The 24,540-nt window shown below is 33.8% G+C and overlaps 1 pseudogene; it reads left to right on the plus strand.

The window, feature by feature from the left end:
- The window catches only part of LOC100477258, a 34,567-nt pseudogene extending 10,672 nt beyond the window's left edge, over positions 1–23,895 (plus strand).
- The last annotated feature ends 645 nt before the right edge of the window (positions 23,896–24,540 follow it).

A 24,540-nucleotide genomic window follows, 5' to 3' on the forward strand; every position in this document is an offset into this window, starting at 1 on the left:
TTCTAGAAGGAGAAAATTAATCTTCCTTTATATACCGGCTGCCATTGACTTGGGCTATCGTTAACTTGGGTTGTCACTGTCTAGATATATATATATATATATATATATATATATGTGTGTGTGTGTATAGAGAGAGAGAAAGAGAGAGAATATGTGTATATATGTGTGTATGCATGAGACTGTATATGAATACATACAGCTAAAGAACCACATCCAACTTTAATAATATATGGATATTTATCTGTGCTTTAAACTTCAAAATAAAATGCTTAGAGTTTAACAGTTTAAAATATGTGGCCATCTCTTTCTAAAGGAAACAGTATTTGTTTTCTCAATAAGAATAACTGAAATAAAACACTAACAAAACCTTGCATATTTCTTTTTTCAGATATTGCAACTAATGCATATCTAAAGTATAAAGTATAATTATTTTTTAAAAAATGCCTCAGAAGTAAAACATCTAAATATTCATTACCAGTAGCTGAAATATTTCTCTTAGATCTCAGTTTCAGTATTGATCAAATGTGTAAGAAGTGGTAGGCAGGAAAATCTTCACAAACAAAAGCCTTTATGTCCAAATAGTGAAAAGGCATATAATAGAAATTATGGCAATACTAAAGACACAATTTCCTTTTAACAAAATCTAATCAGAAAAAAATAAAAATAGAAAACAAATATCAGATGTAGGATAAATTTGATAATTTGATTTTATTGTATCAAGAAATTTCTCATATTATCCACTCAATAACAGAGAATGATATTATTAATTTTCAGAGGTATCATTTTAAAGGCATCTTAATCAAGATGAAAATTACATTATTAAATTATTTTATTCATAAGCCAGTATAAATAATTAGTAAAATATTTTTAGCTCTATTGCTTCATCAAGCTTTATATGATGCCTTGATAACTTGGCCACAGAGCCTAGAGAATGAGGTATGGATAAGTTTACAATCAGACTTATGAACAGGGAGTGAGTGGACCTCTTCATACTCCTTAATAACATGGAATACCCATCCTCTACAGGAGAAACCAGCAGCCCTGATGTGGAGCCCAACAAAAAAATAACATGGGACGGAATTCATTACAAGGATGGAATTCCTCAAATAATTGCTGCATACTGGATAGCACACATTTGTTGTTCTAAATGCTCAGGTTGAGAGAGGGGGTGAACAATCCTGAACAATCCGTGAGGATATTATTCAATGAGAGAAATTAGAATGATCTTTCAGAGAGGGACATGCTTTAAATTTGAAAACCTTAACAACGGTACTATATAATAGGAGTCATAACCAAAGCGATGGAAGAATTTTGGAACAGGCTTTTAAGAATAGACACATGTAAACATATGGCCTCTCATTACTGTTACTTCTCTGTAATTTTCAACTGAATTGTGAGACTAAAAGAAAAGCACATAAACCAATTGAAATGAATGTTGTCCCCAGCATGAAAAATGGCATGAATATAGTATAAAAGGAAATTTTTCACCCATGGTGAGAAGATGATGAACATAAGAACAATAACAGAGGTTGATCCCATCATAATTGTATTATAGCTATTTCCACAAAAAAACCCTCATACACCAGGTTAATAAGGACCCAAATTCTGTGGAAAGATAGATTAATGCTCATATTTTAGTTAAGAACCCACAGTAAAAATATGAATACCTGTTATATTGGTTTTTTGTCTGCTTTTTGAATCACATTGAATTTGTTTCACAGGTTAGTAGGATGCAGTCACATACTAGGCTAGTTTTCCATAAATGATAGATTTAAAATAATTTCATATATATGTTTAATAATTCACAAATTAAAATTGTCTACATATCAGCAAAACATTCAATAACAAAATTTAATAATTAAAAATAGAGGATGCAGTTGTATCCACTTGGGTATGGAATTCAATTAATGGGATCCAATTGATATTTTTTCCTAATTTGTGCTGTATTTTTCAGTACTCATAACCTCTGATGAAATAAATGATAGCTCAGACTTTGAGCTTACTGAGAATATCAAGAAGATTTGAAACTTTGATAGACTTAACAATTGTCTTATTTAAATGGTCACTGATAGATTCAGAATCATTTTAATACTTGAGGAACGATCCCTTTTTCCTATATCATTATAATTTTCAATGAAACACCTTAGAAATGTTTCGGAAAAAAATCAACACCACTGCTGAATTTCATATACACAAAGCCAAAATTAAGTCATGTCCTAACATGTATCAGTTAGACTACAATGGACAATGACTATGTAGTTTGCAGTTTCCAGAAGTTAAAATATACATTACACCATGAGCAGTGTTGGCACTGTAAACAGAACCAGGGTTTGACATATATATGACAATTATATAAATATAAATATATTTATGTATGATATGTAAAAGACTATCTGTAGGAACACTTGAATTACAGAGAAGGCTTTTCTGTGATTTCCTTTAAAAGCAATTTTCCCCATACTTGTTTTCCTTGTCTTTTTAAATATCTCCAAACCATTTCAGTACTAAGGCTGCTAATTAACTGTCAATATAACAAACACTGCTTCCTCTCCTTACAGGGAGATCACAGTGTGATAGCTGAATCCTCAAACAATAATGACCTAATATGTCTTGAACTGCAACTGAAAAGGGAAAAAACCAGGAAAGGCTTTAAAATGTGATATTTTTATTTTTTAATAAAATGTTTAATATCAGGTAAAATATCAGAATACTGCCAGCCAAGAGTATTTGAACCAAGTTTAGAGTCACACTGAAAGTTATAGTTAATAGGAAAATAGGAATAATTGAAACAATAGTATGGATCAGTTATTTTATTTTTTGAAATCTGAATCAATTCTGTTGAAAGCATTAAAAATGGTATAGGCTGGACGGGCATTAAGGAGGGCACGTATTGCACGGTGCCCTGGGTGTTATACGCAAGTAATGAATCATGGAACTTTACATCAAAAACTAGGGATGAACTGTATGGTGACTAACATAATATAATTAAAAAATTATTCTTAAAATAAATAAAAGGCACTGATAAAATAAAAAAAAAAGAAAGCATTAAAAATGACCAACTATGTACAGGATTATATGAATTAATTATTTCTAATCTTCACTGCAATATTATTTTAATATTTTAGGCCTTTATTTTTTCCTACATAAGGGACAATTTTCACGGTTGATTTATAATAACTTCAAAAATTGACATGTGTCCAAAAACATGCAAATATATAAAAATGAAAATTTTCCAGATCAGTATGTTAATAATTTTCTTTCATCCTGAATGAATACTATTGCTACATGCTGAAAAAACAATATTGAAGGAATACTAGATTTGTAGGATAAGTAATGAACACCTTTTAGTATTGAATTGGAGGTCCCTTTAAAAAAATCTAAGTACAGAAAGCCACTAGCTAGGTTAAATTGATTAGCACTCAGTATGCTATCTGGGCTAGAAATACAAATTTGGAATTATGAGCACATAGATGATAGAAAAACAAGCGGGCCTATGGAATTGCCTGCTGATGGTATGCTGAGAAAGAAGAGAAATAGATTACAGACTCCTAAAAGACAGCAATCAAGCCTTTAGGGATAGACTAAGGAAAGAAAGCCAACAACAGGAATTAAGAAAGAAACAAAGAGCTATCTTTGCCCTTTCCATTTCTTTAGTTGCACATTATTGCACATTATCACCAGCCAACAGGTGTTAGGGTTTCTTCTGTTCAATGTCACAAGTATATTGTTTCTTCTTTCAGGATCTACTAATACCTGTAACTTTACGTACATCAGCAAACCATAAGGACTCTCCTCCAGTTGCAGTTAGCTTTCATCTCTTCAAACCCAAACTCTACCTCATGTTCATTTCCTGCCTTCTCTGGAAAAATGCATGCTGTTGTTATATCCTACACACTCTACTACTTATAATTTCCACTATATAAGGCAGAATTTATGCTCACTACCTAAAAGAGAAATTGGCAACAATTACAAACAGAATACTTGCCAATCTTAGTAAATGTGATATTGAACTCACCTTGTTTTACTAAATGGGGATGGTTGAGACAGTCTTTCATAAGAAGAAAGGATACATCCTTGGGAATTAAGATAGGCAGGAGGAATGTAACAGAATAGCACACATGGATTTCAGGTGTCAGATAAAAATCAATGAGGTCACCAGCTCACAGACATAAGGACATGGCCCCTTTCAGTTGTATAATTTCAGAGCAAAATGTTCAAATCAATACCTGATGTCACTGGAGTTAGTGCAATCTTTTCTGCTGTAGGATATAAACTGATTTTTAATAGGTGGGAGAACATTATTGATCTAATATTAGTTTGAATATGTATACATTAGAATCCCCAAAATATTGTATATAAATCATCTAATTAGGAAAATCTATTGAAGGAATGCATTAATTTCTCTGAGAAAAAGTGTCAAACTCATTCCTGTCCACCAGTCACTAAAGACAAAAAAATTCAATTCATTACTTATTTCATCATAAAACTTTTAGTCTAGATGTGGAGACAAATACAATATCAAGTTATGTTTTGTGTATGTACAGAATGATGACAGCACATAGGAAAATGTGAATATATCTTTCTTGATTAAAAAAGTAGACATTTTATTTGAAGTTAAAAACTAACCTAATCATGGAATGGGGTCCATGTAGTCTTCATCAATGCAACTTGCTCACTTGCTGTTCCTTTCAATGTCTATTATCAGACATACTTACTCTCTCACATATAAATCTTGATTTTGAAAGTAGAGTGGTTGGATTTCTAGCAGTAACATTATATTTAGTTTTTTTTTAAAATTTTCTATCCATATTTAACAAAGACTTAATCTTTACAGGAAGTCATTGAATTCATATTACATTTATTGGGCAAGTTCATCAGGATCTCAAAAAGGGAGGACGCAGTCATCTTGCCCACTTCACATTTGGGGGACTCCAGGGAAGAAACTGAGAGCTTCCATATAATGAGAATTGAACCTCAGATACAGAATATGTTCAAAGACCACAGAAATTCAAATTTGAATTCGAATTCGAATTCAAAGAAAAGAAAAGAAAAGAAAAAGAAAAAGAAAAGAAAGAAAAGGCATAAAAAGGCACAGTGCAACCGAGAGTAAAATGTTAACCTGAGAAAATCTCTAATTTGACTTGGGTCATTTTCTCAGTTTCTTTCAGCCAACTATTTGTTCTCCTTTTTCTTTCTCTCACATAAGAGGAAATAAATCAAGAGCGAGTTCAACAAAAATTCTTATATTTGCTCTTCCTTTATTTAAACTTATTTCCTCCTTGTTTTTTTTTATTCTTTTTAACATCTAGTGAGTTTAAATAATATATTTTATATCAGCACAACCATTGCCTACAAATAATGCTATTACTGTTCTTCATTCTCTCTACTTTTCACAGATTAGCCTCAGAATAGAGGTAGAAGCATGGAAATAAGTCCTTTTAGAACTGTATTTAACCCAGGCAGAAGTTCATCATACCAGGTTAGTTCTATGAGGCGACCATACATTATTTTACATATAGAAATAATGAGTTCTCACTAGAGTCAGAGAATGATTGGTATATGAAAACCAAAAGCAGAAATGAAAATAAGTTGGTGATATATATTTATTTTTACTTATAGAATAAGATCATATTAAAATTTAGTTGTTTCATAAATACACATAAATACTTATTTCATTGAGGGAGTGTAGGATCTATGTTAGATTTTATGAAATGTGTTGCATATTGGAATCAGCTGCAGAGCCTTAAGTAAGGATGATCCCCAGGTCTCATCTATACCTTGATTAAATTGATCTTCACTAATTAAATTAATTTTCAAAATCTCTTAAAGCTATTCAGAAAAGATTCAGACACACTAACCAAAATCATGTAAAGCACAGCTCTTAATATCATACCTGGCTAAGATATGCGTATAAAGATACATAAATTAAGGAAGTATGGGAAAGTTCTCTATGACAGTATTTTATGGTGACATTTTGCCAGATAATTCATACATATCCAAGTCCTGTTCACAACAATTCAACCTATTTCTCAAGGTACTAAACAAACACATATGCACAGAAAAAGAACAACGAAACTTTACTCGTTTATTATCTGGGGTTTTAGAAAACTAAGCTATATTAAGTGAGAAAGAGTAAATACTGATAAGAAGAAAATAATAAAATTACAACTGAAAAATTTAGAAAAACATAAAGGACACTAAAATCAAGTTCTTTAAAAAGGCCAAAGAATTTGATAAATATTTAACAAGAAAGAAGATAAAAATTCTAATACTGGGAATGAAAGAGGGAATACAACCAGATTCTATAGACAAAAGATAACAAGAGCATATTATGAAAAACTACATGCTCAGAAATTCAACAAATTGCTTAAATCAATAATTTTTCCCCAGATCACACATTTAGAGACAGTTAAGATAAAAAATTAATACACACACACATGCACACACATATACATACACACATCATGAAGAAGTTTAGTTGAGTTAAAAATATTTTGAAAAACATGTAACTGGCCAATGATGTTTTCAATGGCAAATTCAGACAAATGTATTTCTTTATTTGATATACATTATATCAGTTTCAGGCATACAACATAAAGATTGAATATCTGTATACATTGTAAAATAACCACCATAATAAGTCCAGTTAACATCTGTCACCAACACAGTTACGAAAAGAATTTTTTTCTTGTCGTGAGAACTTTTAGGATATACTCTTTTACTAACTTTCAAACATGCAATATGATATATTATTAACTTAGTTACCATGCAATATGATATATTATTAACTTAGTTACCATGCTATACGTTACATATCCATGACTTATTTATTTTAATAACTAGAAAGTTGCACATTTTGACCACCTTCACCATTTCACCCACTCTCATATCCTTCGCCACCCCCCCCCACTTCTGGAAACCACCATTCTATTCTCTTTATTTTAGAGCCTGTCTTTTGTTTTTAGATTCCACAAATATGTGAGATCATATGGTGTTTGCCTTTCCCTGATTCACTTACTTAGTATACTTGCATAGTATAATGCCCTCAAGGTCCATCCATGATGTTGCAAATAGCAAAATTTCATTCTTTTTGTGACTGAATAATATTTCATTATAGATAAATATATATATATATATATATTTATATATATTTATCTTCCATTTTATTAACATGGTATATCATATTGATTGTGGATGTTGAATGATCCTTGAATCACTGGAATAAAACCCATTTGATTATGGTGTATGATCCTCTTAGTATATTTTGAATTTGGTATGTTAATATTCTGTTGAATATTTTTGTGTCTATATTCATTATTTTTCTGAAATTTTCTTTTCTTCTGTTATCTTTGGTTTCAGTAACAGGGTAATGTTGGCCTTGTAAACGAGTTTGGAAGTGTTACTTCCTCTTATATTTTTTGGAAGAGTTTGGGAAGGACTAATATATTCTTTGAATGTTTGATAGAATTCACCAGTGAAGCCACTGGTCCTGGACTTTTCTTTCTTAGGAGGTTTTTTATTATTTTTCAATCTCCTGCTAGTAACTGGTCTGTTCAGATTTTCTTTTTCCTCATGATTCAGTCTTGATAGGTTGTATGTTTCTGGGACTTTATTTCTTCCAGATTGTCAAATTTGTTGGTGTATAATTGTTCATAGGAGTCTTTTATGATCCTCTGCATTACTGTGGTATATGTTGTAATGTCTCTTCTTTCATTTCTGATTTTATTTATTTGGTTACTCTGTCTTTCTTGGTGAGTTTAGTTAAGGGTTGATGAATTTTGTTTATCTTTTCAGAGAATCAGCTTCTAGTTTCAGTATCTTTTTCTATTGTCTTTTCAGTCTCTCATTTATTTCTGCTCTGACCTTTGCTATTTCCTTTCTTTCACTTTGGGCTTTGTATATTCTAGTCCCTTGAGGTGTAAAGTTAGGTTGTTTATTTGAGATTTCTCTTATTTTTTGATGTAGCCATTTATCACTATAAAATTCCCTCTTGAACTGCTTTTGCTGCATCCCATAAGTTTTGTTACATTGAATTTCCATTTTCATTTTTCTCAAGGTATTTTTCTCTTTTTTTGATTTCCTTTCTGACCCATTGGTTGGTCACTAGCATATTGTATAATCTACACATATTTGTGGATTTTCTAGTTTTCTTCCTATAATGATTTTTAGTTTCATAGCTTTGTGGTCAGAGAAAATGCTTGATATGATTTCAGAATTCTTAAACATATTCAGATTTGTTCTGTGGCTTAACGTGTGACCTATATCCTAGAGAATGTTCCATGCACACTTGAAAAAAATGTATTCTCTTGCTTTTGGATACAATGTTCTGTAGATATCTTTTTTTTTTTTTAAAGATTTTATTTATTTATTCGACAGAGAGAGAGACAGCCAGTGAGAGAGGGAACACAAGCAGGGGGAGTGGGAGAGGAAGAAGCAGGCTCATAGCGGAGGAGCCTGATGTGGGGCTCGATCCCACAACGCCGGGATCACGCCCTGAGCCGAAGGCAGACGCTTAACCGCTGTGCCACCCAGGTGCCCCTCTGTAGATATCTTTTAAGTCCATCAGGTTTAATATGTCATTTAAAGTCAATGTTTCTGCATTGATTTCCTGTCTGGTTGATCTATTTATGATTCGACATGGACTATCAATGTATCTACTATTATTGTATTGCTAATTCTCTCTTTAGGCATGTTAATATTTGCTTTATATATTTGGTGCTCCTATTATGGATGCCTAAATATTTACAAATGTTATATCTTCTTGTTGGATTGACACTTTTATCATTATGTAATGTCTTTCTTTGGCTCTTATCACAGTCTTTGTCTTAAACTTTATTTTGTCAGCTGTAAGTATAGCTACCCTAGCTTTCTTTTGATTTCCACTGCATAGGATATCTTTTTGTGTCACTTTACTTTCAGTCTGTGCATGTCCTTATAGCTAAAGTGAGTTTCTTGTAGGCAGCACATAGATGTGTCTTGATTTTTATCCATTCAGCCACTCTGTGTCTTTTGATTGAAGAATTTACTTCATTTACATTTAATGTAATTATTGATAGGTATACAGTTATTGTCTCTTGTTAATTGTTTTCTGGCTATTTTGTGGTTCCTGTATGTTCCTTTCTTCTTCTCTTACTCCCTTCCCTTAAGGTTTGATGATTTTCTTGAGTGCTATGCTTGGATTCCTTCTCTTTATTTTTTGTGCATCTACCACAGGTTTTTGCTTTGTGTTTACCATGAGGCTTACACATAACAACTTATATTTATAACAGTCTATTTTAAGTCGATAATATAATTTTGAATACATTCTTGCACTACATTATTTTCTCTCCCCCACCACGTTCTATGTTTTTGATGTCATAGTTTATATATTTTAAAAATGTGATATCAAAAGCTACCAAACTTTTAAGGAAAAAATAGCACCAATTCAACCACATTATCATTTATAAAATAGAAAGGAAAGTAAAGCATTTTATTTAGCCAGTATTACTCCAATAGCAAAACTGCACAAGAAGAGTATTAAATGAAACAAACAAAAAAATAACAACAAAACAAAAATTCAAATAACAAAAGAGAAAGTGTAATGGATGTAGATATAAAAATTCCCCACAAAATATTAGAAAATTGAATCTAGCAATACATAAAAGAATAATATATCATGACCAAGTGAGATTTATCTCAGGAAAGCTAGCAGGTTCAATATTTGAAAATCTATCAATAACATAATCATATTCATAGTCTAAAAAAAAAAAGGACATTATCATATCAATTAATACAGAAAGAGTTTGACAAAATTCAACACTCAACACTCTCATCAATCCAAAAATAGAACTTCTTCAACCTAATAACAAATACCTACAAAAACTCTTAGTGATAACATAATTAACAGTAAGTGACTGTATGCTGTTCTCTTGGGGTCAGACACAATATGTCCTTGTTCACCATTCTTATTCAATATTGTACCAGAAGTGTAGGTCAGAGCCATAAGGCAAGGGGAAAAAAAAGTAAAAATCATACAGTCTGGAAAGAAAGACCTAAACTGTCCCTATTTAGAAAAAACAATTTTCTACATAGAAAATACCAAGGAATCCAGGAAAAAAGAAAGAGAAAGAAAGAAAGAAAGAAAGAAAGAAAGAAAGAAAGAAAGAAAAGAAATCCTAATATTAATGAGTTTAGCAAACTTACAAAATAGACTAGAACACACACAAATCATATTTCTAAATGCTAACAAATACATGCCAAAATAATAATTAGAAAAAAAAAAAAAACAATCTCACACCGATTTTTTTGTTGTTGTTCAGAATTCTTTCAACTTTACAAAAAAAAATCAATAGGCACCACAGGCTAAAGATCGAACATGTAATGAAATAAATGAAAAAGACCTTAGTAATGTATATGGATTACTTATTCTTGACTTGAAGGTCTACAACTAGTACTGATGTCAGTTCTTTCCAACTTTTTATCTATAAAATCTGTAAGGATTATGTACATATTTACAAGCTGACTATAAAATCTATATAAAAAGCCAAAATAGGGAGAATAGAATAACATAGCTAAAAATAGCCATCTGATTACTGATTTCCTCTACAGGAATAAAGGCAGCGTTACACTGGTAAAGGAGAGGAACACATAAATGAATGTAATAAATTAGAGAAAATGGAAATATGCCCACAAAAATACAGCCAAATTAATTTTTCACAAAAATGCAAAAGTATTCCAGTAGAGAAAGAAAAATCTTTTCAATAAATGGTGTAGAATAACTGGACATAAATATTCAAAAATAAACATTGATTTAATCTTCATAATGTATATAAAATTAATTCAGTGGATCATTCATGTAAATTTATAAAGTAAAACAACTTTTTAGAATAAAATATAGGAAAAAATACTCATGATTTTGCACATTTTCATACCAAAGCCACAAGCTATGAAGGAAAAAATCTTTTTTTTTTTTTTTTAAGATTTTATTTCTTTATTCGACAGAGATAGAGACAGTCAGCGAGAGAGGGAACACAAGCAGGGGGAGTGGGAGAGGAAGAAGCAGGCTCCTAGCAGAAGAGCCTGATGTGGGGGCTCGATCCCACAACGCTGGGATCACGCCCTGAGCCGAAGGCAGACGCTTAACCGCTGTGCCACCCAGGCGCCCCTGAAGGAAAAAATCTTAATAAATTAAATTGCATTGACATTATAAAAATTTTATTCTCCTAAAGATAATGTTAAAAAATGAAAAGTTAAGAAACAATTTTTTTGCAAAAAAACATATCTGACAAAAATTGTATAGAGAATATAAAAGATCTTCAAAAGCTAATAGAAAGAAAAAATTTAAAATGTTAGTAACATCAGTGAACTGGACAGAGTGAGGCCCTCCATAAATTCTCTCCTCTGGTAAAAATTGTCAGAATGAGCTTTTTCAAAACTCTGGAGATTAACCAAAGATTTGCAGCAATCTGAAGAATGTTTATGAAAAAAAAAGTCGGTATTCTATGATCATAAAGCAATAAAAATAGAAACAAATAATCTTCCAGTCTCTAATACTACACAGAAAAAAGTAAAGTTTAAATAACCTTTATCCTGGGGCGCCTGGGTGGCACAGGGGTTAAGCGTCTGCCTTTGGCTCAGGGCGTGATCCCGGCATTATGGGATCGAGCCCCACATCAGGCTCCTCCGCTATGAGCCTGCTTCTTCCTCTCCCACTCCCCCTGCTTGTGTTCCCTCTCTCGCTGGCTGTCTCTATCTCTGTCAAATAAATAAATAAAATCTTTAAAAAAAGTAAATAAATAACTTTTATCCTAACAAACGTTAAAAATAATAGATAATGTTAAAGTAATAAAAGCAGATAATTTATGCAGCAAAACCCATGAGATGTTATTAAGTACTGAAGAATAATGAAAATAAGCTAAAATATAACAATTTTGCAGAAATAATAAAACAAGAACAAATGAAAAACAAGATAGAAAAATAAAGATTAATGTAGAAAGAAATGTATTAGTAGGAAGAATATATATGACCTGAAATATTTAAACACTATTCCTCCTCCACAAATAAAATTGAGGAGGAAATTTTAAAAATTTATTATAATAAAATTATGAAGATGATTTAGTCAAAATTATAAATCACAATTTATAATTCACAATTATATTCTAGTAGTTTGAAAAATTATTATAAAATTATCTACAGGATTATAAATTTAAAATGGAAACAAAAAATAAATATCTTAAAATAAACATAACTAAACCTAGAATTAATTGTTCCTACAGGCTCTTGCTCCATTTGTTTCCTTAGAAACATTGTTTCTATATATTTAAGGATGAGTTACAAATCATGCAAAGAGGTTTAAAGCCAGTGAATTAATCATATGAAATTATTAAAACACCGATATCAAAACTTGACATTTATTGTACAAAAATGTCTACAAAAGCTATTTTATTCCAAACTATTAACAATAATCAGAGCTACAATTTTGGGGCATTTACTATGCATCACTCACTGCATTAAGACCTTTATTCATATTTACTCCTTTAATTTTCGTATTTGGCCTCTGATAATAGTTCCTATTTTTATCCACATTTTACAGATGAGGCATTTGAATTACAGGAAAGTGAAGTTACTCATAGGCATAAAGTGAAGTAACTGGGTTATGAACCCAGAAAAATATGGTTTCAGAATTCTTACTTTTACCACCTATGATTGTTAATTTTATTTTATGTGTTAACTTGGCTAGATTACAATACCCAGGTATTTGGTTAAACGTTATTCTAGATATTTCTTTTTGTTTGCTTGTTTTTATTATTAACATATAATGTATTATTTGTTTCAGGAGTACAGGTCTGTGATTCATTTCTGTGAAAGTAATTTTTATTTTATTTTTTTTTTAAAGATTTTATTTATTTACTTGACAGAGATAGAGACAGCCAGTGAGAGAGGGAACACAAGCAGGGAGAGTGGGAGAGGAAGAAGCAGGCTCACAGCACAGGAGCCTGATGTGGGGCTCGATCCCATAACGCCGGGATCACGCCCTGGGCCGAAGGCAGACGCTTAACCGCGGTGCCACCCAGGCGCCCCTGTGAAAGTAATTTTTAGATAAGATTAACATTTAGATCAATAGACTTTGAGTTAAGCAGATTGTCCTCCATAATGTGGGTGGACCTTATCCAATCCAAGGCCTTAACAGAAAAAAATGAAGAGGAAGAGGAAGAAATTTTGCCAGAAGACTGTCTTTGGACTTGAACTGAAACTCCTCCCTAGGTCTCTAAGCCACTGGCCTACCTGAGGATTCTGAACTTGCCAAGCCTCCATGGTTGTGTGAGAAAATTCCTGAAAATTTCAGCAAATGAATCATCTCCCCCTCCTCCCAGCTTTCCTTTGCATTACTGTAGTCCAGGACTGATGTATGGTATACTGCTATGAAATTTGGCTCCCTATTACCAGTGGGAATATGAGGATTTCAATAGCTCAGACTAAGTGGTAACACTTAATTGTAAAAGGAATGATAGACGTGATGGATAGCAATGCCAGAATATAAACCAGGGGAACCTGACCTACAGGGATTTGTGACGATTTAAAATAAACCATGGTTCTTCAGGACACAAGAAAAATATGGACCCCATATAAGTAGTTCTTGACATCTATAACCAGAAAAGATCAGGACCTCTAGCTGTGTCAGTTGATAATTACAAAGCACTATCCCATGCCCAGCTTCTAGATACAAACCACTTCTGAGACCTAGAGCTCATTGATTTAATGGAAGGCTAGGTCTCCTTGAAGAAGGACCCTACAAAACCACAGGAAGTATGCATCACAGAGGTCAATAATTTTTCTCCACAGGAACCTACCACCATCTTTCATAGTAACTAAATACTAGAAAGGTCAAATCTTCACAGGGCCATTGGATGCAGAGTGTAAGCAGACACTGAACTGATACCAGGGAATTCAGAAGTCATCCATCAGTCCTCCTTGTCCCTTTGGCCCCTGTTTAGAGTGATAATTCAAATACCAGTCCAAGTCCATCTCACAGTTTTTCAATAGGCCTGCGAATCTAGGGTATTTCTATGGTTTCTGAAGGCATGATCAAGATGGATACACTTAGGCACTCTCAGAACCCTCATTTCAGTTCCGTAACTTGTGGATTTCAGAGTCATTTATGGTAGGAAAGGCTCAATAGAAGCCCATGATACCTCTGATCCCCACTCAAAATCCCCACTGTCCCAAAAGCAACACTAATTAGAATGGCACAGTGTAGTGCAAACTACTTAGACTTTAAGGGCGCAAGGATAATAGTCTCTGACATATTCTCACTTAATTCAATACTTTGGCCCCTGCAAAAGCAGATATTGATCATAGCAGAGGAGAGCAGTCTATTTTTAACCTTAACTATGTGATAGTCCCAGCTCTGGTGAATTTAGTGTCTTTTTTAAAACATGTCCCACAACTTGAGCACTTGCCAAATGGCTACTGATGTGTTCCTATCAACCTCAATCCAGAAGGGAAATCAGAAGCCATTTAGGTTCCCTTAGGACAGAGAGCAGTACACATACATTTAGCCTCAGAGCTATATTAATTCTTCTTTTTTCTGTCCCAAAAAAGTTTGAAGGCTAGATCCTATGGACAATGTACAGAACATTCATTCCTGTCCTCCATATTGATAATATCTGAATTGATTTTGGAGCTCTGAGCGGGCCAAGAGCAAGAGAGAAGCCTGTATCTATTTCAAACTATGGTACTAAGTAGTAGTGTCACTTGAGTCATACGGTTCTGTAGATGCCATGACGCTAGATACTTCTAGGGAAAAAAGGTACCATGTGGAATTTCTGGCCAATTTAGTAAGAACTTGCAGCATAGACTTCTGGGATTTTTTAGCAATGCTATGTTGTGTGCTGCAGAGAATTATTCTTCAATTGAAAAACAGTTTATGAATCTATCACAGACTCTAAGCCCCTGGCATTAGTCTCGAGACATTAGGTAACAAGAGGGGTCGGAGATGCTCATCACAAATACATATTTTCCAAAACACCAGATAATAAGTTTGAGTGCCTCAAACCAATTTATTATATAACAAACATGGTGTCCTTGGGTAACGCTCAGGCAATTAAAAAGAGCAAAAGTGTATTAATAAACAGGTGTCCTAGACCCACTTGTTACATACCACTACTGCACTGGTGTTTATCCTTCTCACTTTAAAGGTAGTTGCCTAAGACCAGATATCAAAGAAAGAAAAATACTAGTTCCATCTAATGGCTAGGCTAGCTCAGTGTAATGCTATGAGCTAAATATAGACTGCTTCAACATTACTGGCCTAGAACCAAGGAATGGAAGTTATAATAGCCCCTCTCAGTACACACTGAGGAACTTATCCCCCACATTTTCAACTCTGTTAAAAAATTCCTTTTTGATTTGGCTTCTTGGTTTTGATTTCCTGGGGAAGAGTTTTTCTACCTGGAAATACAGTAATGGTTCAACTAAACCTATGTCTGTTGTCTGGTCGCTTTGGGGTATTTATGCCAGGCAAAAAAAAAGTTGTTCCTACATTAGTAGGGACAGTTGACTTTCATTATCATGATGAAATATAGCTATTGCCATAAAATCAAGACAAGGAAGAATATGGCTGAACCTTAAGAAACTTACTGATGTGCTTGTCTATGCTTCCATGTTTGGAGCTCACCATAAAGAGAAAATTACAGAAACAATGACAACTGACAACATCACAGTTGTCTTGGAGATAAAGTCAAGAATTGAATTGTCTACTGCATTCCCACCTAGGAATTTCATTTTAACACCATCTTTACACAATAAAAACTAAAATGAAATCCTTGAAGTTAAATAAAAAATATTGAGGCAGAGATATAGAGTATTTGAAGATTATTCTAGGATTGGAGATTAATATGTACACACATAAGGAAAATCTGAAGCAAGATCAATAGTCCATTTGAACTTGTATAGAGTAAATAGTTTAAACAAATTTAAAATGAATTGGCAAATTAAACAGATTCAATTTTCCTGATAGTCAACAAACTAAAGCAGCACTCTCCACATTGTATAGCTTTCTTAGGTATAAATGTGATTAATATATGTACTACCAAGTCAGTTAGGGTTCATTTAATTATTAGCTTTTGACAGATATGGTGAAAAATACATTCCTTAGGATAACATTTATAAAATTTAAGTCTCCTAGACTATTTTGTTTCTAAAAGATACAAGCATAAATTTCTGCTCTAACATGTAAGTAGTGAGGAAGTAGCACTCTGAGCCTCACAATAAGATAAAACTAAACAAGCTGCAAAATAACTCCTTAAAGATTCATCAGATAATCAAGGCCACAAGGTAAGCTATTGCCCCCAAAACTGCAGTTAGAGGCAGATAAAGAGAACCACAGAGAATAACTTACTGGTAGCAGAAGCCACTGTTGGTGCCAGTGTCAGTAGGTAAACTTACAGTGTGCTTGAAGAACTGCTGGCTGCTCAGTGTGGAGTATCTTGGAAGTTAAAATCTCTGGGAAGCTCAGTGTTAGGACACCCCGCACACCTTCATGAGCTTCACCTCCAGGATTCCCACTTGCTTCTCCCTGTGAAGAATGAAGGAAAATCCCTTAGTGCTTCCTGAATACTGTCTTGATTACTGTAGCTTTATAATAATATTTGAAATTGGGTAGTCCGAGACTCAAATTTATTCTTCTTTCTGAAAAATGGTTTTGGCTATGGAAAAACAGTTATGGAAATTTAAGGTCCTTTGATTTTCCATATACATATTAGAATCACCTTGTAAATATACCCAAAGTATATGGTAAGGTTTTGATTGGAATTCCATTAGATCTATGGATCAAAATGGGAGATTAACACATTAGCAATATTGAATTAAAGCCTTTTCCTCCTATTTAACTAGGTGTCCTATTTCTTTCATAATATTTGGAATTTTATTTTTTTTTATTTTTTCCCAATTTTATTGAGATATAATTGCCTGATAACCTTGCATAAAGTTTAAAGTGTACAACAAAATAACTTGATATATGCATACATTGCAAAACGATTACCAAAATAAGTTTAGTTAACATTCATTACTTCAATATTTATAATTTTTTTCTCCTAAGGTATACTTTTCCAATTTTTAAATATACAACACAGTATTGTTCTCTATAGTCATCATATTGTACATTATATTCCCAAAACTTATTCATCTTACTGAAAGTTGTATCTTTTGACCACTTTCACCCAATTCCCCTACCATCCATCCCAGACTTCTGGAAACCACCATCCTGATCTCTGTTTCTATGAGTTTTTTTAGATCCCACATAAAAGTGAGGTCATGTAATATCTGTTTTTCTCTGTCTGGTTTATTTCATTTAGCATGATGTCTTCGAAGTTCATCCATGTTGTCAAAAATGGCAGAATTTCCATTTTTAAATGGCTGAATAGTATACACATGTAAATATATATAATATATATGATATGTAATATTTTGTAGCACTTTATCCATTTGTCTGTTGACGGATTTAATGTTTATTCTATTTTTACAGAAAGTGTGCTAGCAACACTTCTAACCAGATCTCTAAAATCATGGTGGAAGATGAAAATGTGTATATATATATATATATATATATATATATATACACACATATATATACATTTTAATTAGTTTATATATTAAGACTGAAACATTGATGTAGCTCATCAGCCATATATAATTGAATTCAATGAACTTTGTCTATTAAGACAATTGTTTCCTTTTATTTACTTTTGTAAGTAATTTCTTTCATGGGCTTCACTTAGATTGTTGTAAAATCTTATGGTTTGTAAAATGGGAAACCTAATCTTAAAATATTCCTATATGGTAGGAGTAGTCTCATTTTTAGATGAAAAAATCAATGCTGAAGGAGGAAAAATTTTTGACAGTTTACCTAGAAAATGTGCATTTAAGTTTGTAAATAAACTACTGCTTCCAAAATCCATGTTTTTGTTCCAAACCTACTCTATGCCTTATGTAATAGTGCACTATAAACATTATAATAAAAATGAAAACTGAAGTTAACGGCATATTTATAAAATTGATTACTATACAATTAATTAACAATGAGACTTTATCTGTTATTGTGAGTCATTTTAAGATATACAGTTCTCCATGGATGAGAAATGGTTTAATCTATATATTAGAATACCATTCTATATGTCATGAATATTGGTCTCCAACATAAAATATTTATATGAATTTCTATCAATGTGAACTACTTTATCATTGACAAATGATGGTCTATCCAAGAAATTAGTACTTAGAAGATAAAGATATAACTATTTTAGCCCATTGCCTTCATACTAGGGAAAATAAAGATTAAACTATAATATTAAATTCTTTAGTGTTGAACAGATTAATTACTAAAAAAAAAAGGAAATATTTTCCTAGAAGTTTATTCTAAATATTCTTCCATGTTACTATATTACTCTGCTAGATATCAAGCCAAGCCCCCAAGAAAAGCACTTAACAGTTTTACATTTCACTGACTAGTGTTTTATATAGTTACTTCAAATCATAGCAGGATATTTGGCATTAAACAATTTTATCTTGGCTTGAGAGTTAACCAACAGCTGAGAACTTTACCTGTAATCTCATTCAATGTGATTTTAACAGACTAGCTCATGGTGGGAAAATGCCATCACAATTAAAATGAATCTTCTAGGTTTATGAATCCTTGTGGAAACTAACGCAAGAAGGAGGTTACAAAGAATATTTCAAACTTGAAATTGTCCAAAATACTCTGAGTATGTGACATATTTTATGAACTCTTAGGGTTTATCATATTTTCTATTTTAACCTATAATAATCATCAACTAAATATTATGTGGTTTTTTTTTTTTTAAGATTTTATTTATTTACTTGAGAGAGAGAGAGCCAGAGAGAGCAGGAGCAGGGGCAGGGGCAGAAGGGGAAGCAGGCTTCCCACTGAGCAGGGAGCCAGATGTGGGCCTCAATGCAAGGCTCAATGCGGGGCTCGATGTGGGGCTTGGGGCTCGATTCCAGGACCCTGGTGTCATGACCTGAGAGCCAAAGGCAGATGCTTAATCGACTGAGCCACTCAGGTGCCCCCTAAATATTATGTGCTTTAACAAGTGCTGTGGACCAAAGGCTAATGCTCTTCCCTTGAAGAGAGTTATTTGTACTTCAAGGCTCTACTCTCTCATGTATGGAACACCACACCTAATAGTTTGTCAAAGTGCTCCTCATCCTCTCGCTTTGCAAAATATTTCCATGATAGTATCAAACTTCTGGATGAGAAACAATAAACACAATGCCCTACTTCAGGAGGGTTTCTAGAATTATAATTGAGACAGATTTCAAACCATTTTTTCCTCATGAAAATTTTAGTATAATGTATTTCAAAAGATATTTAAAATTGTTTTAATGGCGATAGTTAATCCATTCTTTTCTTACTAAAATCTTAGCATAGCTTACTTCAGAAGAGTATTTAAAATTGTTTTAATGACAATAGCTATTGAGAGCATTAATAAATATACAGATTTTAATGAATTTATGATTGAAAGTTCATAAAGAATACCTTGTCTGAGGTAACACAAAGACAGGAAAGACAATAAAGACTAGTTGGTGACAGAGGTCTAAGTCTGAGTTGTCCTATGTATTTAATTGGAAAGAAACCCGAGACCAGGGAGAGAGAGAGCATGTCTTGGACTACAATGAGGCAAATAAGGAACCCACAACACAGAATTAAAGGAGGAACCCTCAGATTCTTGCAAGTGAGTGCCTCCTAAAATTCTGTGCCCTAGACTGGTGGCTTGCCTTATCCTAGTTCTAGCCCTGAAAAAGTGAAATGCAAAGATTTCCCAAGTTTGGATAGCTCAAAGGACTCACCATACTTTCCACAGAATAGTCACATAACACTTTTTATTTAAAAGTAAAAATTAGATATAGCAATAGGAAGAGAATACAGGCAAGTGGGCGGGGGTCTGAAACATATTCAAGTATAATATCCCCAGGATCCTTAATGGCATATGAGCTAGGCTTCCATTATCAATTGAACCATCAAGTAATATTGGCCTCATAAGAGCTCAAGACATAAATTAGAAAGGGGGTTTACAAACTCTGGCCATATAGTTTAACATGGATGTCTAATTGGCTACACCAGGTGAAAAACATCAATAAACCCAACCCTGGAATGTGTCTGGAAGAATTTTAGACTTTAAACTGCACATTATAAATCCCATAGCTCTTATCTTGGCCAAGAGTCAAAGCCAACATCCAGTATCCCCAGAGATAAGTAGAACTTTCCCAAACCAGCATGAATCTACTTGGCCCTACATAAATATCAATATGACTTCCTCCACCTTAATAGGGTTTGTATGTAGAACCATTTTAACAGATGCCATTTGGATTGTAAATTAGTTTTAAACCAATCTTAAGCATCCAAGAGAGATCTCTACAGTCCTAGACTTGGCCCAAACCTTCTATCAGGGATAAATTAAAGCAACAAAAGCTGACCTTAGGAATTTGAATTCTCTGGATGTTTACAAATTTTGTCTTTTCATCACTTTTGGTCCCTCTTCCACACACATATTTTTTACAAGTATTCAGCCAATATACTGAAGAATTCAGAATTTGAAAAACTTCATTGTTTAGCCCTTTGCATTATGTTTAACAATGTTGAACATTCAGTGGTCTGATTCTTAGTGTAGGTTTCTTTGGGATATGCTTCCCAAATCATATATTATCTTTGAGCTCTTATATTTATTTGCTTTTCATAGGTAAAAAGGAAAAGAAATATAGAAATTAACCATAACCAGTTTTAAATGGTTAGTAATCAAACAGGGTGAAGTATTTAGATAAAATGTCAGTATTTGTGAGGTAGTAACATATCAGGGGCAAAAATGGAATGCCATGAAAATTTCTCTACAGTTTATCTCTAATTTCCAATAGTATATGTAAAAATACTCTGACAAATATCTTTATGTCATTTTCTATATCACTAAATTAGTGAAGCTTTGCTGAAAAATATACCATATTCTAATTTTAAAAGTAAAGCATTATCACTGAAAATATTCTGAATTTATATTTTATTCGGAGACATGACTGCATAATGAATTATTTATGCTTATCTGTTCAGATTCATTTTTACTTTTTATTAACATACACGTAAAGTAGAAAATATTTCTGTAATAAAATAAGTTTTATCACATAAATTTTTAATGTCAAAGTGTACATTTACTATTATAATTATAGTGAGGTTACTAAAGTAAAAATGTAGCCATGGAAAAATATTTTGAAATTACATATTTCTGTAAAATTATTTAAGTAGTTGAAGTAGTTCTTCAATATTTAAATGATAATTAGTTTTGTTCATTAAATGAACTGCTGCATACTCACAAATAAGTATACACAATGTGATGAAAACAATTCATTGATATTATAAAATCAGAGTATAATGAATAATACTAAAGAAATACTCAAAAATAGTACATTTTATTATAAATTCTTGGTAAATGATGTCAATAAAACCAAAAAAAAAGTTTTGGAAAGAGCAGGATTTTAAGTGACTCACAAATATGTGTAGTAATGTGCTACTCTTGGACATATTATTAAGTGCTATCTTATGTTACATAAATATGTACCACTTAACATTATTTATTATAAATTCAATTTTATGTTTACAATTTTATTTAAGCATTGTCAATATTGGATAATATTTTATTTTTTAGAAATGAATACATCTTTAACTTATAATTTTTATTAAAAATTTGAGTCTATATAGCAGAGGAGGAAAATAATCACTAGATATGTTTATATTTTTTCATGAGAGAAAATGATATCTATTAATAACAAACATAAATTAAATAGAAACTATAATATGTTGACATGGTTTTGAATTATCTGAGTTATTTTATTTAAATAGCACCTCATCCTTTCTCAGTTTTCTAGACTTGGTTATAGGGGGACCTCAGTGGAAAAAGAAGCCATGCATATTATCCTATTAAATAAAATTAAAAATGTATAAAATAATACCATTTCTATAAATGAATTTAAGGCATTTGGTAGTTCAGTTTGAATGACAAACATTAATTTATCAATTGTTTTCTATAAGAAAGTGTTTTCTTAAGTACTCTATATATTATTTCTTAACATAGAAACAAAGAGAAATTTAAATTTTCTACCATGATAAACATTGATATCTAAGAATATCTTTTTAAATTGTTACCCAAAATCTTTTTTTTTTAAAGATTTTATTTATTTATTTGACAGAGATAGAGACAGCCAGCGAGAGAGGGAACACAAGCAAGGGGAGTGGGAGAGGAAGAAGCAGGCTCATAGCGGAGGAGCCTGATGTGGGGCTCGATCCCATAACGCCGGGATCATGCCCTGAGCCGAAGGCAGACGCTTAACCGCTGTGCCACCCAGGAGCCCCCCAAAATCTTTTTTTGTGTTCATAAGTGTGTTAGTTTTATTATGCCCAGAAATAAATTAAATCTGTATATCTAAAACAAGATTAAAAGAGAAGATTAAAGACAAAGCGGTACAGATTTCTTTAAAATGTGGCGTTTTTAACATTATAAACTACCAAACATACAAATTGCTATTAACCGTCTTTTGTATGTAAGAGCTGTCAAAATAGCTCTCCTTATAATTAAAGCCAAAAGTTCTCCACTCTAAGGCTAGGATAAAAGACTAAATTAATACATGACTAATATATTAAAATTTGATGAATAAAATTTACACTTAATCCCACTCAGTTTTGATGTGGAGCTGCATGGGGCGAGCCAGGCAAGAAGGGCAAGAAGCCTGGAATTGTGTCGCCACTTGAATGAGTATTCCCAAAGGTGAAAAATATAAAGATAAGAAGCTTGGAAGACGGTGACGAAGAGGTGCCCTCCGCTCCCTGTGGTGGTGCTGTCCTTGCCTGGGCTGCCCACACAGAGTGCTGAGCCGCGGACTACAGGGAAGAGGTAAAGTACTTAGATCTCCGTTAACATACATACCAAGGTACTTGAATGCCTCCAGTAGGAATGAGATTCTGCACTTCACAGATGGCTCAAAGCCCATTGGCTCCCCAATACTCGCGCAGGAGCATGGTGCTGTGATCAGCCTGTCCGCCCCCAACGCGAAGGTGGCCGGGAGGAACCAGAAGGACACCATTGCAGGGTCCCACGCATAACCTTGCTGCCGTCCCCCTCTTCCGGGATGAAGCCTTGCATCTGGCGGTCCTGTAGGCAGCCCAGGACCATTTTCCCAGACAGAGTCCACGTGCGCCAAGTTCTAGGGGCCTCACCTCAGGCTCCCTGTCAGAAAAGTAGTTGCGTCTGTGAAGGCCGGCTGCCTGGCAATCCTAGCTGCGGAACCGGGGTCGCTGCAGAAGAGCTGTGCTCCCTGCTCAGCCAAGTCTTCCGGATTGTTTCCATGGAGTCCACCGTCGACTTCCTGGGTAGAGCATTGCTTTATTGGGCCTCCACATCCACCCACCACCTGTCTCTTCACAAAAACTGACGTTCTCTCACAACAGTGGATGTGAAGGATCCTTAGGAGGTGGAAGCCAGCCCTTTCTCTTTCGCCGAGTCCACACACACAGGTTGCGTCTCGCGCAGGTCCTTCTGCAAGCCGAGGTCTCCTCACTCTGGGACCAGCCCTGAGCGTTCTAAGCGCCATTGTTGCCGAGGGGCTGCAGGGCTGCATGCTGACGGGGCGCACCAAGCTTTCGCCGCAGAATTCCAGCAAGGGGCCCACCAGGCTCTCGCTGCAGGATTAGAGCAAGGCATTTCACGGCTGTACGAGGAGCGCGAAAGAGCCTCAGGCCCCGAACTCGGCATCAACATGAGGCAGCTCTCCAGGAACAAGTCCAAGTTCGGACTGCTGCCTCCGCAGCCCTTCACCCTTGAGGAGGACAGCCAGCAGCCTAACTTCCTGGAGACCATCTGAGCTAAGGACGGCCGCGGCATCTTCACGGTAAGAGATGGCCTGAGCGGCTCGCCGTCCCCACCCACGTGCTTCCTGGTTGTCTGGCCTTCTTGGGGAGGGGTCTCTTGGACCTCTGTGCGTCTGCCCTTTTTCTCTCTCTCTGGGCTCTGGGCTGGGCCCGGAACAAGGGGCATAGGTAGTCCTCTACTGTAAAGGAGCAGGTATACATCAAAAAACAGTTTGTCAAGCAACATAAAATGATAATTCATTTTGTCATCATATTAGGCGCCACTATACAGATATTTTCATTTTCTGCAGGATTGACTGAAATATTCTTTGTCCCGACATCTCCTCATAGAAATTCTTTCTTATTACAGCCTACGTAAAATATTTTGCAAGCATATAAGGCTACAATTTTTAATCCATTTGTTGAACAAGAACTCATTGAATGTTAATTATGTGTAAGGGTGGGTTCATTTAAAATAATTTTCTGATAATCCCATAGATAATGTCACAATTATACATATACAGTTGTTGACTTTTTCATTGACTAACAATTTAGGTAAGGCTATCACAACTCTTTATTTCCAAGCTAACTGATGAGAAGTCAATAAGATTCCTAAAATGTAGAATTTATTTTTTTATTGTTTTTGTTTTGTTTTGTTT

The sequence above is a fragment of the Ailuropoda melanoleuca genome, chromosome 10, assembly GCF_002007445.2.
Source record: "Ailuropoda melanoleuca isolate Jingjing chromosome 10, ASM200744v2, whole genome shotgun sequence".
NCBI classification, from domain to species: Eukaryota; Metazoa; Chordata; class Mammalia; order Carnivora; family Ursidae; genus Ailuropoda; species Ailuropoda melanoleuca.